Source organism: Pezoporus occidentalis, unplaced genomic scaffold (genome assembly GCF_034315485.1).
Source record: "Pezoporus occidentalis ecotype Australia unplaced genomic scaffold, CSIRO_AGI_Poc_V1 ctg49, whole genome shotgun sequence".
NCBI lineage: Eukaryota > Metazoa > Chordata > Aves > Psittaciformes > Psittacidae > Pezoporus > Pezoporus occidentalis.
This window is the reverse complement of record NW_026915824.1, coordinates 258,813-274,612: the sequence shown is the minus strand read 5'-3', so window position 1 is coordinate 274,612 and position 15,800 is coordinate 258,813. Positions and strand designations below refer to the sequence as shown.

The 15,800-nt window shown below is 37.4% G+C and overlaps 1 long non-coding RNA gene across 2 annotated transcripts; it reads right to left on the bottom strand.

Annotated features, from left to right (window-relative positions):
* Window positions 1-1,082: 1,082 nt before the first annotated feature.
* Window positions 1,083-10,817, bottom strand: LOC134172976 (uncharacterized). Of its 2 annotated transcripts, XR_009968080.1 has the most exons (3): window positions 10,743-10,817; window positions 8,303-8,457; window positions 1,083-4,148 (listed from the first exon to the last, which is right to left on the bottom strand). It is a non-coding gene; the product is annotated as an uncharacterized LOC134172976 (long non-coding RNA). The 2 variants fall into 2 exon arrangements; XR_009968079.1 differs by lacking the exon at window positions 1,083-4,148 and having other exon boundaries at window positions 8,237-8,457.
* Window positions 10,818-15,800: the final 4,983 nt, after the last annotated feature.

Sequence of the window (15,800 nt, the reverse complement as noted above, 5' to 3'; positions counted from 1 at the left end):
ACCTCTTTAAGTGCTAGAAAAGGGAAACCAAAACTCAAGCATACCATGCTTGTTAGTCTTTGTGTCAGATCAAATAATACGTGCCTCTCTAGATCGAAGTATATTAATGGATTTTTGTGGTTAAAAAAGAAAAAAAAAAGAGGAAAAAAAAGAAGGATGACTAAAATATGTATATGTAGCTTGACAGTATATTTTCTTTTAGGAAAATCTGGAATAAAAGCAACATTTATGCACACTAAGCAGATGTTTATGATTAGTTCTTAGTTAACATCACCCAGCTGGCCATGGATAGCTTTATGGAAGGGAGAGCATTTGAGAATGTCATATGTTTATATAAATCAAGAACATGGCAGTCATGATAGTGGGGCAAAAGTACTACCTTTCCCATTTTAGATAATTTTCAGATTGCACAAGGACAGGGAAGTAGATTGTCACCAACACAGTGTTTCTGGTTTACTGTAATAATAAGATGCACATCTCCATGCATAAAAGCTCATTCTCAGGAGTAGACATAGACATGTAGTATATGCATCCATATCTGTAAATATCTTTTGTCAAATTTGTGGAAATCAATAAGTAATAAAACCTTAAAGCTCTTCTAATTGTATTTCATAAACCATATTAGTTTACAATATACTTAATTGTAAATACACTGGTTTAAATATAACCTGTTACTAATGCATAATTTTGATATTTCTTTTCATATTTTCTGTATAGGTGTGGAGATGGACTGTCATATTTTAGAAAAGTAAAGGGTTCGTAATGTCCTGTTCATGGAAAACATGCTTTCACAGGAAGTTTATCTGCTGATTGCAATGGCAACCATCTCATGTGGTGATGTGCACCATACACCTGCACAATATACCTGCACAATATTGTGCACAATATACCTGTCTTACCTGCAGTCATAAAGTTGTAATGAAGTAGGACATATTTGCAGAAATACATAGAAAGTATTTAGCTCCTAGTTAACAAAAAATATTAAGCCAAAATGATGCTACTGGGTGAGAAGGGTGAATGAATCTATCACAAGTTTCTTGATGAATTTTTGGTCTGTTCAAAAGTTTTTTAAGTTTTTACTCAATATTAAGTATATAAATGTTGGTGACAAAAATTCCAGCTCAGAAAAAAAACAAACCTCCTCGTTTCTCAGTCTCTTCGGAGAATATTTGGAGGACAGCACTCACCCACAAAATTGAATCAAGGCTATTTAACTTCTTCCATGATCTACCATGGCTGTAGTATTTGAAACTTGTTCCATAACAGTGTGTATTTCTAGTATGTTAATATAAACATGTTTTGAATATATTCAAAGGGATTGTTATGGGATTCTAATTTAAATAAAGCACTTTGAACATTTTCTTTTCAGAATTGAACTCTAAAAAATCAAAGCGGGGGGGGGGGGGGGAATCAGCATTCTCCTTTATTAAGAAATTGACTTAATTATTTTTGGTCTCTGTTTTCCATTCCCTGAATTTCACGGACACTCAATCACTTCACTGTGTCTTGCTTTACAAACTTGGATGCAGAACTGAAATGAAGGGGCTTTGGGAGAGAAGACTATTCCAGCAAAACAAACCCAATAAGCAGCCACAGAGCTTTCCCAGAGCCCTTGGATGGTGTTGCCATTGCAAGCACAGCCCCTCACTCACTTCCCTGCAGTGGATGGGGGAGAGAATCAGAAGGCTGAAAGTAAGAAAACTTGTGGGTTGAGAGAAAGGCAGGTTATTTTAAGCAAAAGCTGCACACGCAAGTGAAGCAAATCAAGGAATTCATTCCCCACTTTCCATTGGCAGGCAGGTGTTCAGCCATCTCCAGGAAAGCAGGGCTCCATCACATGTAATGGTTACTTGGAAAGACAAACCCCTGGCTTTATAGGCTGAGCATGGTGCCATATGGTGTGGAAAATCCTTTTAATCAGTTGGGGTCAGCTGTCCTGACTGTATCGCCCCCCAGCTTCTTGTACACCCTTGACCTACTCGCTGGCAGGGTGGTGTGAGAAGCAGAAAGAAAAGGCTTTGACTCTGTTTTCAATGATCAAAACATCCCTGTGTTATCAACACTGTTTCCAGCACAAATCCAAAACATAGCACCATACCAGCTACTATGAAGAAGATGCACTGTATCCCAAGCAAGACCAGCACAGGGTAACATCTGAGTGTGGCAGAAGCACCAGGTTCTTTCATCATACATGAAAAGGATATGTTGCTTTCATGCTTCTTCTGAAGGCATATGTCTAAGCCCGCTAATGGGACACCTTTGAGTGGTTGGGCATGCAGCTAGTGCAGTGAACTGCTCTAAACCTACATGTCCCATTGATAAGGAAAAACTGAGTGTTTCCTCCTTTATTCTGGGGTGGTTTTTTTTGGTTTTCCTTTTTTTTTTTTAATGCTCTTGATGTGTTTCAAGTATTGTTATTACTTTGTCATTACCTGTCATAACCTTCAAGTATTATCATCGTAACCCAGTCACATCCCGAAGTAGTGTATTTAGTATAAATGTGCCTTTCATTTAAGGCGCTGTGCTGGAGAGCTGTGTTCACCTGAACTGTACCCAGGACTGCTGGGCTGCAGAGCTGCCCAATGCGTGAACTGTTAGAGCTCTACTGTACAGCCATACTGGGACTCTGGAAGCAGCGTGAGACCTGTCAGGTGAAACCAGCAAAGGGTTTGGTTTGCTTTTAGCTATTCTACTGTTATTCAATGTGACTCCAAAGCTGATTGTAAGCCTTAACACCTTTTTTTTAAGGCATAATGATACTACATAAGGTTTTTCCAGGGAAAGGTTCGGGTACAGTACCATGACTCTGTTCTCCAGTTAAACACAACTACTGTTGTCTAAAAAAATAATAGACCTTTTTGGCTGGCTTCACGTCAACAAGGAGATCAATTTAATTTCATGTTTAATTTTACATTATTTTTTCTTTTATACTTCATAGATCACATAGCTGTACCTCTAGCAACTTTCAGGAACCAGGTTTTAACTGTTAAGTGGCTCTAAAGGCATGTAAATGATGCAAAGAAAACCTCAAAATTTAAGTTATCCACATTTTTGTAATGTGTACTGAGTTATGACTAATGTATAGCATGTACGTGCACTTTGTGCATGGAGAGACTGCTTTAAAATTATATTGTTACTATATAGTCTAGCATGAGCTAACCAGTGGTTCTTCTGGACAGCCTACATTGTGATTATTAAGAGAATATTACTCTTCAGAATGATAGGTGGTTTTTTTTCTGGTCTTATTGGGCTAGCACATCCTCTGGAGAATATCCACATTCATGCATCTACATTTGCAGACAGGAGTGCAGCCCCAAAGGCTGAGGATGATGCTCCCTGACCAATTATTACAATTAAATTGGAGCATAAATAAATGACTCCAGAAAGGAGCAAGTGCTTCCTTCTATATTACAAGCAGTGTATCTAAATGGTATCACTAAACCTGGTTATAGAAGAATGCAATTCATCCTCTGGTCTGCAGAAATGTGTTATTGATAGACATGCTCTTATATCTGAACTTATCAAAATCTGTTAGCGTACTGTACTTGCCAAATTGTTTAGTTTTGTGTACTTAAACCCACAGTAAATTAAGAAGCTATTTCAAAACCTGTGAGAACTTTGGCAAGCATATCATTATAGGACGGGGGAATTAATGAGATACAGTAAACAAGGGAAACATAGACTGGCTTCTGTTGATTCTCAGAAACTTTCAAAGAAAGGTGACATGAATAGAAACATTACCACCACCATTGTTTTTTGAACAAGTAATCAACAAACCAATGCAAGGACAAAATAAAATCCAAGAACTAGCAGTAAGACTCTCTTAAGTGCTGAACCCTATCATGCAGCTGCAAAAGGTGTGTCAGCAGAGTCCAAAATCCATGCCTGTTGTTGGAGTCACTCTCGCCCCTTTGTTTCCTGGTTTTAATGTGATAATTCCCAAAATGATGGGGCAGAATTCTGTCAAGTTATTTCCAGTGAATGGATGCATCTGTAGAATAGCAAAGACCTGAGGAGATGTCTTGATTCCTGCCAGGAATTTTGGGCTCCACTGTCTTCCAGCTTGCTTTCCTATTAGTCTGTCATATAATTTCTTTCCACATTTGTAGGGTCTCTCCTCATCGATGTTAAGATTTATGCAGACTCTTCTGTCAAGAAAAGAATTAATAAGATATTTTTTGAGTCCTACCCACCTTCCCATAGCCAAACACTAATAAACAGGCTGAGCAACAAATCACTGATAAATTTTTAGCCCGTTATGTTTAGCCAGACAGTTATTATCCAGCATGCAGAAAACAGGGCCTGGATCATAAAAAACACATATAAGGGGTAGTTAAACTGAGAGATGGCAATGATTTTTGTTTGGTCCACAAATAAATTTTCCTTTTGCACAGATGTACTTGCTTTGACACCACCAACATGGATTAATATTAGGACACTGAAAAGAATAAGTCTGCATATTAAAATGTTTTCAAATTCTTTAAAAATGTATATGGCTGAAAATGGCAATTAATTTCTCTACAGTTCAAAAGTTAATGCATTTTAAATTTAGTTGGCTAATTTTGTATATAAAATAAGAAAGGGCAGAATGACCTTTTTGACTGTCAGGTATAAAGATCATTATGTTCAGCCTGATTTCTACCAGCTGTTGTTTGGTTTTGGTTTTATTCTGCTGAGTCAAACAGCCTCATATCCTCTCACTGTTGAAATGTAGGAGAGTTTTGGCTATTGACTTCAGTGGCAGCAGGACCAGACCCTTCATTATTGGTGCTGTCTTCAGGAATTCAGAAAGAAAAACGTTTGAAATGTTCAGATTCTGTTGGAGATATAACCTTTTGGAAAAGTGTTTCTCTATCATAAATATTAATCACAGTGTAGTGATTGGTCTATAATGTTCAACAGATGGGCTTTAAACGGCTGTGAAAGGAATCTGCTGTTATCAGTTCTGAACAACTAATTGCTGTCCACATTAGAGCATTTACTTTGTTTTATGGTAATCAGGTTTTAACGCTCTGGCATTGGAGGTCCTGTGGTGCATTTCCACACAGTAGAAGAATTATGTCATTGCCACACGGAAGCTCAGCCCTGGCTGCTGTTAGCAAGTTGGTGCCTGTGTGTTGGGTATCCCTGCAATAGGGACTTGATTTCTTCTCATGTCTCTGCAAGCTACATTCCTTGAGGGACCTAAAGTGTTGCTAGTGGCTCCGTGAAGGGTTCTCACAAAAGGTCCTTTGCCATGTGGGCTTGAAAACCCCTCGTGCTCTGTGGTGGGAAGTGCTGGAGAATGATGAGTTCAGCTAACAATAGAAACCTTGGGGAAGCTTGATTCTCCATTCAGAGATAAGCCTGTTCCCCCTGCTGTAACTCAACTAGGAGCCAAGGCAACTTCTCTCAAGGACAGACTTCTACCAACAACCCTTGACAGAACAGTTCAAATTTATATCACCATGTTAAAAGGAGCATATCCTGAAATCGTACAAGTTATAATGTGGAGAAAACCTTGATTTTTACAGGTTTCCATGCTGCTTCTCTACTTTTTTTTCTTTAAATCTCTATAGCAGTGAACGAAGTCCAGACCTTATCCCCTGTATTGGCATATGTGAAAATCACATCCTCCCAGTGTTGTGTGTAAGCTCCTAAAAATACGAATGTGTTTGACTGTAGAAATCACTTATATGAGGTCAGTAACGGAGTCAGTAAACTCTATGTGCAAGTTCAGTGTCCCAGTCTGTTGCAATTACTGTTCATGGAGATATTCAGCAATGTCTCTATTCCCATCTTGGGTCAGCAGTTTCCTTCCAAGTCTGGCTAACTCAAAGCTATCAAAACAAAGACTGACAAACTCAGGAGTTTTCTTCAAAATAAGCACTCTGGTAATCAGTCTGTGAAGTTGTTTTGTTGGGGGAGTTTTTTGTGGTTTTTTTTTTTCTTTGACTTACAGTGCTGAAGTATGAATTCACAGGTTGCTTTTATTAAATACTTGATTTCCTTTAGTTTCCTTTATGGGTACATATGCCTGTATATATAGGTATGTGTGTGTGTATGCATATCAGCATACGGCTCTAGCTAAAGTGGTAACAATGTTTAGTGCCAACAGTTTTAAGCAGTGATTCATCAGCTGAACAGGAAGATTTTCAAGTAAGAGTTCTTTCAAAATCATCTCTCTAGATCCAAGAAACTGTAGTTCCTCCTACTGGCTCCTGTGTTCATGGCGAGGATGAAATGTCTGAGTATAAAATACACAGGAGTATAAAATGCTACTTTCATCTTGAGACATACTATATGAATAAAAGATGCCCAAAATGAATTTTGTAAACAGAACATACTGGATCTGTGAATCATTTGACCAATATCTTCTTACGTATACTTTGTCACATGGGGAGTTATTTTCACAGTGCCTAACATTCTAGCTGTAGTGTCACAGATATGGCAATGTACACACAAGCTTCAATGAGAAATAAGAACTGTTAATATAATTTAAGGGTATATAACAAGGGCATGAATTTAAATAAAGAGGAGAAATCGGTTTACTAACATCCTGTATGTGTTTTTTCACATGATTCAGGTTATACCTCTGGGACTCAAAGTCTGCAAACCATCTGTTCAGCTTCTCCTTTGTAGAGTTTACGTACTTGGTTACACAAAGAGCTCTGTGGTTTTTGTGGTTCTTTGTTTTTTTCTTAAATATTCTAATGTCTTATGACATATTTAGATAACTGTCACTTCCATCATGGTGTGATACATTTTCCCAAGGAAAGTGGTGAAAGCTTCAGATTTTGAATCATTTAAATCTGAGTAGGGGGCTCAGTCAAAAAAAAAGGAAAACCTTTAGACAAGTTGATGTTCAGTTTCATCCAGCATCCTCCTGCTGCTGGTTGGTCCTGTGACTCTGCCACAATGAATTATGCTGCCATCCAAATGAATATAAGAAATTGTATGACTCTTAAAGGAGGCACCACCTCCTTGGCTCGAGTAAACACATGAGGTTGCACATTTTTAATATTCCTCTGGTATAAAGCTCTGCTGAGTAACTGGGTATATGCTTTTTTTTAAAAATTAATTAATTAATTTACTTATTTATTTAAATTATTTTTAAGTAGGAGTAAATAATGTCCTGCTTAATTTTAAAGTGAGAAACAGGTCTGTGCAGCTCCAGAAACCGTATCTGAGGGGAATTAACAATGACTGTTAAGAAGCTTCCTTTGAATATTACGACTGACATACTTGACTATAGATGCCATCGTTGTCCTTGTGGGGGGCTGATGCCAGCACTTTTTGTACTTGATCTGCATTTTATTGCTACCCGTAACTCCTGTTCCTCTGTTTCATCCCTGAAAGCTAACATATGCTAATATTTAATTTCTGTCAGTGGTTGCTCTACCACAGAATACAGCATAGGTAAAAGAAATCGCTGAACCATTAACTGAATGCTAGCCTTGTAGGAATGGAAACTCTTTTTGTCCCTTTCAAAGGGAAGATGGAGTACAAAATACAGCATGTTTCTTGTAGTTGTATCTCCATATGCGCTAGCTGCATTTATGGGTAAAGGAAAAGCCTAAAGAAACTTCTATAGCAGCGATAGTTCACATACTCTTCAGAAATACAAGTTAGTGCCCCAACTTATAGTTTTCTGTACAAAGCACAATTTGTAAATGTAATATGTAAAGGTTGCATTTGTGAGAGAACCAGAATTTCACAAGTCAATGGGGTCTGCAAGCTTTTTATTAATTTTTCTTCTTTCAGAACCAGAAGTGTAGAATACAGCTCTGGATGGGGCTTTAAGTCACACTTTTTCACTCATATGAAAGTAAGAAGATGCTAATAAAGTGCGTGCTCATTATCCTCATTATCACTAGCCGGAAGAATTTAAGGAAGGATGGTTCATGTCTAATACACATCAAATAGTCTTTGTCAAAGCCTTTGGCATATTGATGGTTAGAGAACATACACTAACAGAATCTTTTGCAATGAAGAATGCCCTAGTGATATGTGTTAGCTTGCTGTCAGTTTAAAATGCCAAAAATTTAATATTGTGAATGTAGGAAAGAAAGCAATTTTCAATAATTATTGTTGAAATAACTAAAATGATGACTGTTCAAAGCAGCATTTGCAAAACACTTTGCAAAGCATTTACATTCATACTTAAATAAAAATAAACACACATTTTTTTACCCTTTTATTTTCAATAATTCCTTTAGACCTTTTAAGTTTCCCAGAGAAACATCCCAAATATAGGTAAGTTTTCTTCCTAAATTTTATTTAGAAGAACAGAGGGATCATTTCACACTATGCTGGACTTAACCTTATCCATGTACAAGGAAGAAATACGTTGTCTGGGTCAATGAATATCTGCAGTGTCAGGAAAGGTATTGGAGAGATTATTTTCTTCTGAAAGTGATGTCCTGAGCTTCACATTTCTAAGAGTACATTTTCTTCAGATAGGTCCCTCTCAGAAATCTGAATGGAAAACATACTGAGTGGTCACAAAGGGAAAGTACATTGTTATTGAAGCAGGTTCTCAGTCTTGGACAGATTGGTGTCATGATTTACCTTTACATGCAAAAGGTTGAGTGTGCTGTCTAATGTTCTCTAGAGATTATTTCAAGCTTTAAAGTTAGATGTGTGATGCACACTATTTTCTAAGCTAAATGTAGGGCAGTTTAAGACAAATTTAACAAGAACAGAAGAATATTAAAGCTCTTGATCAAATACCTGAAAGGCAATAATGGTTTGGAATATATTTCTTTGTTCTCTCTAGTGGTAATTCTTCTCTAATTCAGGCAGTGAACACATTTGCATTTGGGTGTGGTGGAAATGATATGGCATATGTGTGTGGGATGTCTGTGCAAGGCAATTGCATATAGCCTGAAAATATCGGTAACAGTCAGGCTTCTCAAGGCACTTCTGTGCTCAGGTTATAATGGCTAGCCCTCTCTCCTATTCCAGCTGGGAAGATGCTGTGGTGCCAAATCACTGTGGTGCCACAGAGCCTTTAATAGCTCAGTGAGAAGTGGGTGGATAGTCACAGGAGACATAGCTCATGCTAAAGAATTATTTTACTCATGACTGCGGCATTGCTTGAACTTCCACCATCAGATCCTGGCCCTGCTGACATTAGTGTGACTTTACTGTGGACTTCAACAGAACCAGGGTTTCACCTCAAGTCTCCAGATGTGAAAGGTTAATGCATTAACCCACTGCAGCATTTAGCTCCTCAGGCTCAACACCTATTTCAATATACTTTAGTGTAAGTCTGTAAATATGACATTCAGGGGTGGTTCCCAAGAGAACTGGGTACATCAGAAACAGTGCTAGCGTGAATAATGCATATCACAAGGATTTGTGACTGTCAAAAGGGAGATATGACTTATCCAAAGCTTGTGTTTGAGGCAGTACTCTAGGAATTGTAAGTTGACAGAGCCTTTAAGAATTTCTATATGCAAAAACATTTTTGTATGATGGTGATATCTGGAGTCCCCAGTAGATAACCTGGGACCCATTGTGCCAGGCACTGTGTAAATAGTCTTTCTCCATAAAGCTTGCAATATAAGCTCATAAGATGCATAAAGTGTTGGATAATGAAGTGTTGTTGTTTTACAAATTGGGAACTGGGGCATAAAAAGTTTAAGTGATTTGCCCAGGAGCACAAGGATGTCTGTGGCAGAACTATCATCTGAATACAGCTTATCAACTTCCTCAATCCAACTCCTTGATAAATGCTTAAAAAGCATAATCAAAGCTACCCTCACTTAAAACCCTATACCAATGCCAGAAGTAAAAATAAACCTAGTAGTTCTTCTAATAGCATTGTGGTTATCCCTTGAAACTATTAATACATCTGGAACTTAAAGTGGTACATTTACTCTTATGCCTGCTTTTGTAACTTCAGTTTCTGCTGAGAGCAGAGGAGCAGGGGGAAAGGGGGAAGTTCTTTCCATGAAACCGAATGGAAGTTATAAAAGACTCTATTTTATTGAATGGTTATCCCACAAATGTCTAAGTTTTATAGGAGACACAGTACTATGCTAATGCAGCAGAAAAGCGTAAGATCTTGTGCGCATTCAAGTGATGCACAGCTAAACCAACTAAAATGAGAGTTCAGCTTGGACTGACCTGTTCCCAGTGAACTATTTTCATTAGAGTGTGTGTGTGGCAAACTGTACCTTTTTTCGCACATCAAAGTCCCAGGTCTGTCTCTGTGCCAAGGAACCATCAAATGAAGCTATTTTTCAGAGCTTTTGGGAAACTTCAGCACTTAAGGAATGGAACTTTTCAAGATTGTTAAATCTTAAACAATTTCTAGTTTGTAATTTCTGCAGGGTCCTTTTGGTTCCCTGTTTCCCAAAGTGCAGAAAAAAAGAAGAAATTAACAACTATTCCACTGCCTTCTGTCAGTGTAAATTGTGGAAACAGGTGCATGTCCAATCTTATTCAACTTGCATAGCTACTGTCAAGATGAAAAAATTATACTTTCCTGTGAAACTTTTTTATCCATTAGCATTTCAATAACATCAGAGGGTTTTAAAGACATTTTTGCAGCCAAGACAATGTGAATTTATTTTTTAGATCATTGACTTTGCTTATTTAAAACTTTTTCTTTTCTCAAAAAATTTCAGTTCCAACTTTCCTTCTTTCTTCCCCCCCGCCCCCTTTTTTTTTTCTGTGAAAAAGAGCATACAAACAAAAAATCTGAAAAACTTTTTAAAATAGCAAAAAGTTGACTGTAAAATCATGTGACTCACCGAGGCTGTTTTTAAAGTCTGAAATTATGCTTTTCTATGTTTCACTGAACTCTTTCGATCTCAGATTGACAAGTCTCTGCAACAGAAGTCATTGACAATTGTTTGGTTTTGTACCTAGAACAATGACTAAATAAAACCACCGAGGAGTTGAACACATTTTCTTAGCATCACAAAATTCAAAACAGCTAACAAAAAGTTTACAAGATGATCCAATTTTGCAAACCTTTGCATTTGCCTCCAGCAAAACTAATCATTTAAGACCGACAAGCAGAGAAAGCTACAGACTAATGGGAAGCCTGAAAAAGTCAATTCATATTTCATCAACAGTAGGCCACTACCTAAATGATGGCTTCAAAGACACCTAAAATTTAGAGTAGACACTGAAGTGTATTAAAAAAAGTTCAAAGGCTAGTAATATAACATACTGCATCTTTGCTGAACTATTAAGAGTGGCTGAAAAGCTGTTATTTTAGAAGCCTTGTGCAGCTGGTTGTGTGATGCTAATATCTGAGGAAGAACTTTGGTTGCCAAGTGATTATAAAACTGACAGGTTTATCAATTGCAGTAATATGAAATGCATTTTACATTCACATTGTCATAATTTTAGGATCTCAAGTATGAAAACCTCCCCCAATTAAATTATTATAAAATTCAATTGACATACCAAAAGATCAGTTTAATAGTTGCCTCTGAATGGGTCTCACACAGTAAGTTTCCAACTTTCAGCTGCAACCCTCTTTGTTCACTAGACAAAGACAAAAAAGGTACAGATGTACATCAGGTGCAGTCCTGGCCTGAAAAATCAAGTAATTCTGCAAATTGTGTTCCCTTGCTCCAGAAACCTGATCACTGTGTAGATAGCTATACTTGTCTTCTACGAGAAAATCAATTCTTACTACCCTTTAATCCTGCTCACCCTGCAAAGCCAAGGCAGCGATCTGAAAGCGAGTTCAGGCTTTCTGTATCATCCATGCAACTGTTTTCTCATTTCCATCTGTCCATGCCAGCCATGGGTGCTAATAACATTGTAAAGGGGTTAATTATGGCCTTGTTTGGCTTTTGAAATACTAACAGTAGCAATAAAAAGGAATGGCAAACATTCAGCAAAATCTACAGAGCTGACAGGGAAAAGGACATTTTTACTGGGTAGGTCAGCAGTTAAAATTAACAGAGACAGTGCACTGGGATCCTACAACACCATTTTTGCAAAGGTGGGAGCAGAGTTCTGCTTTATGTGACATGCTCAGGATGAGAGAGGAAATATCTGGTAGCTCAGTCTCCAGACATTCACTGCAGTAACGTTTTGGTTATCTTCCCTGAATTGTAATTCTACTCTGGAAGGAAAAACTGGATCTTTAGAGGGTGTCTTGACTTGGTTCTCACAGTAAGGTCTGTGCAAATTCCTAACTGTCCTAACTAGACTTTCACCTGTAGCTTCCTTACAAATCCAAGAAACTGTGGTTATTTCTCTTGCTTTAGCTCAAGATATAAATTATGCTTAAAGGAGATCCTCAGGAGTGTTTAAGTGAAAATGCATGTTAGTGAATTTGGATAGGAATTTGAGGAACTTGCTGTGATGCTTTGCAAAATCCAGGTATACAATTCAGACTGAAACCTTTTTCTCAGAAACAGCAAATCAGACCTCTGAGAACTTGACACTAGGCCAAAGTAGATGGAATATTTTTAGCTAGCTTACAATCACATAATGTGCAATAGTCTTTTGACTTACTGTCTTGGAACTTGCAACCATGTGTCTTGTTTTAGTGCAGAATCGATATTCGATGATTAGTAAATCCAGTAGATATCAACACAGCTTGAAAATGAAGTTCACAGTGCATTTACTGCTCAACTGCCAAAAAAAATTCAAATGCCTGTTCTGTCAGATGAAAAGAAAATGGCTAGGGTTACTGGCTGGCTCTGTGCAGCACGTGGAGTACTGTAGTTTTACTGTGTGATAATCATTGCTTCAGAACCTGTTTTCAATTACCAGCAAGTCCCAAGTCTGCTGCTGACTCTGTCCCAGACATTTAGTGTGTAGCATGAATAACATGCTACATTGGATAACATAGAATGAAAGCTAAACCCAGCTCTCTGAAAGGACAGGTAATTTCCCAAACACTATTTGTCGCCTTACCTGTGAGAAAACTCTTATTCTGAGAATTTAAGTGTTGAGATTGCCTCCAACTTGAAATCATTGGGCTCTGTTTTATTAATATGGCCTATGTGATGCTTATCTCTATCATTTGTTTTTCTTAATTTACATGCATTAAAGCATTGCCCAGAGGCTTGAGACATGTGGAGGATGCTTTCAGAAGGACAAACATTAAAAGGAGCAAGAGTTCATTCCTTGCCTTAAATAGGCAACCAAAGTCTTCTAATTATATACCTATGGAAGTGAATTTCCAAACTATAAATGAAAGAGTAGCTGGCTAAGCAGAAAGGAAGGCAATAATGACCGTGAGAAGTATGAACCATAGAAGTGGCCGGGAAAGATGTTTAAAAATGTTGGGGGAAGTGATTCAGTGATTAACAGCAGAGTTTTGGTTTTTTTGTGTGTTTTTTTTTTTCTCTTAAATAACCAATATGCTGGTTGGAAGTCTGAGGCATAATTCAGTTACATGTTCTGACATGTCAACTACACTAGTCTGCTGTGGATAACTCTCCATCCAGTTGCTCTAACCCTTCTGTGACTGCAAGATCACATGAATTACTAGAATCTAAATGACATTGTCTTGCAGCTGAGGTGGACAAAGGCTTTGCATGTGACTTGTTACTACAGTTCAACTGCTCTCACCTCCATAATTGTAACTTAGCCAAGCCTTAGGGTACAAGAAGATACAGAATTCGCGGGAATGTATGAGAAAAAACTATTCAGGGAATGAAGACTAGTTTTCATATTCTCCTCTTCCTACATGTTGATTCTGATATTGCAAGCTGTATTACAAATCTGAACCCCTCCTAAGTACAGATCTTATTCTGTGTTATATTACAATTGCTTTCTGTTCACACAACCTCCATGTTTCTATTTCCCATTAGTTTTTCCTCTGTAAGAACTGTTTGAGGTGGGGATGGATGGGGCCATTCTAGTTGGGACTATTTCATTCATCATGCCAGCATGTATGCTGGCAACAACCAACTAGTATATCTAACAGTGATATGGCTGGTATTGCTAATCTAAGTATTTCTACTTTCTTTTCTGAATAACTTTGGATGTAAGGAGTGCTTAGGCTTTGACAAATTTTGGCAGCAGCTATAAATCAACTTCATTTAATACCCAGTATTTCCCTAAGGCATTTGTTTTCAAAGGTTCTTAGGCTCCTTTTTCTACTTTTGGTAGATTTCCAGCTTTTATGTCCTTGCAATAAAATGGAAATAACACAGTTGGGTCTATATAAATGGCCATATAATAATAACATATCAATGGAAACTTTGCTAGAAGAGGACCCTGTAAAATGTAGTTGTAACAGCTCAGGCAGAAAGTATGAGACAGAACAAACAAGTACAGCAAGACCAAGAATCTTCTTCACTTCAGATGTGAATGTTTGCAACTGGACCCAGTCTACGTCTGCACAAACCAACTGAAGCAGTTGAAAAATTATATACACACAGCCCAAGTACTGAGCTAAAATCTGACGTATAGTGTGCTGCATAGCATCCCAAAGTAGGTTAGAGAGGATGCAGAATGATTTATATCGAAGTTACAGGTGGAGGCAATAAAATGAAAATATTTAATGTTTCCAAGAAGAATCTAAGGCTGGCTGTGGCAGGTAGTAAGTTGATTATTAGGCATCACAGTACTGGCAGATGGCAATCAAAATCTCTTTGGGCTAGTAAGTTTACCTTTATAATTGTAAGGAGAGTTCAGGTAAAACAAAAGAAAATTCAGCACTCTCCCTTCTTGGGGATTACAGTCAGTTATTTCTGAATTAATAGGGTATTAGACAAGTATGAACACACTATAATGGATTCAGATATTTCCAATTGACTATTTGTCAGAAACTTCTAAAATTGAAGTATATGCATAAAATTACCTTTAGGAAATAGTGGTACTGTTTAACCATAAATAAAATGCATGAGCTTTTCTTTAACTCAAATAAGAGACATTTTTCTAGCACCTGGAAAAAAAAAATACAACAGATGATTTCCATTTACAAAAGAAAAGTGGTGACCAAAATTAATATAGCCTACTTTATACTTATTATATTATATACATATATAATATGTATAGTAAACACCACTGAAAATTCTTCAGCCTTGGAATAATAAAATGTTTTTAATAAACATGGAGTAAATGACTGACTAAATAAATTTTTCTTTCCAGTCTAAACTGGAATTTATAATTACTGTAAGACTTATAAACTGAATAAGATAACTGTTTCTATGCACCAGTTTATAGTTCTCTTAAGATGAAACATTGTCATTGAAGTTTAGGGCAAAATTCTTGTATGTGTGCAAGAGTTTACTTTCAGATAGTATCTTTCTATCTCACAGAACTCCTTGTCATAGCTCTGCTTGCTGTTACTATTTTCACCAAAGAAAACAGTCTAGTAGCTCCTGTGTAAGTTCATTTGAAGAAGCAGTAGCAACTGTCCTAAAAAAAAAAGTAGTTTCCATTTAAGCAGAAAGGATATTGATTTTCTCAATTTTGTGGATAATTAGCGTGCTGGCAAAATTACAGCAAAATTACAGCAAAAGACATCTTCAAAGGGCTTTTCTTGGCTTCAGTGTGATATGTTCCTTCTGGCAATGGTGGTGGTAGGAAATCCTTAGTTTCTTACATTTCCGCTCCAAGAAGCAGGTTTGAGCTGAGACTGCATTAGTAAAATGGGTCTGCAATGCGATGAAATGATTTGCATCCTGCTGGCATTGCAGAACGTGGCATGTACTGGCGGTCCTCCCTTGTTCTGTTGGTTTTTCTAGGATGCATGCATACGTTTTAAAGGCAAAAGGTAATATACTGCTCCCAGTTCTAGTATGTGTCCCAGCATTGATATGAAATGAATTCGAGGTGGTTATGGGCTGCAGTTGCATATCAGGCTCAGGAAGGCTATAAAAGAT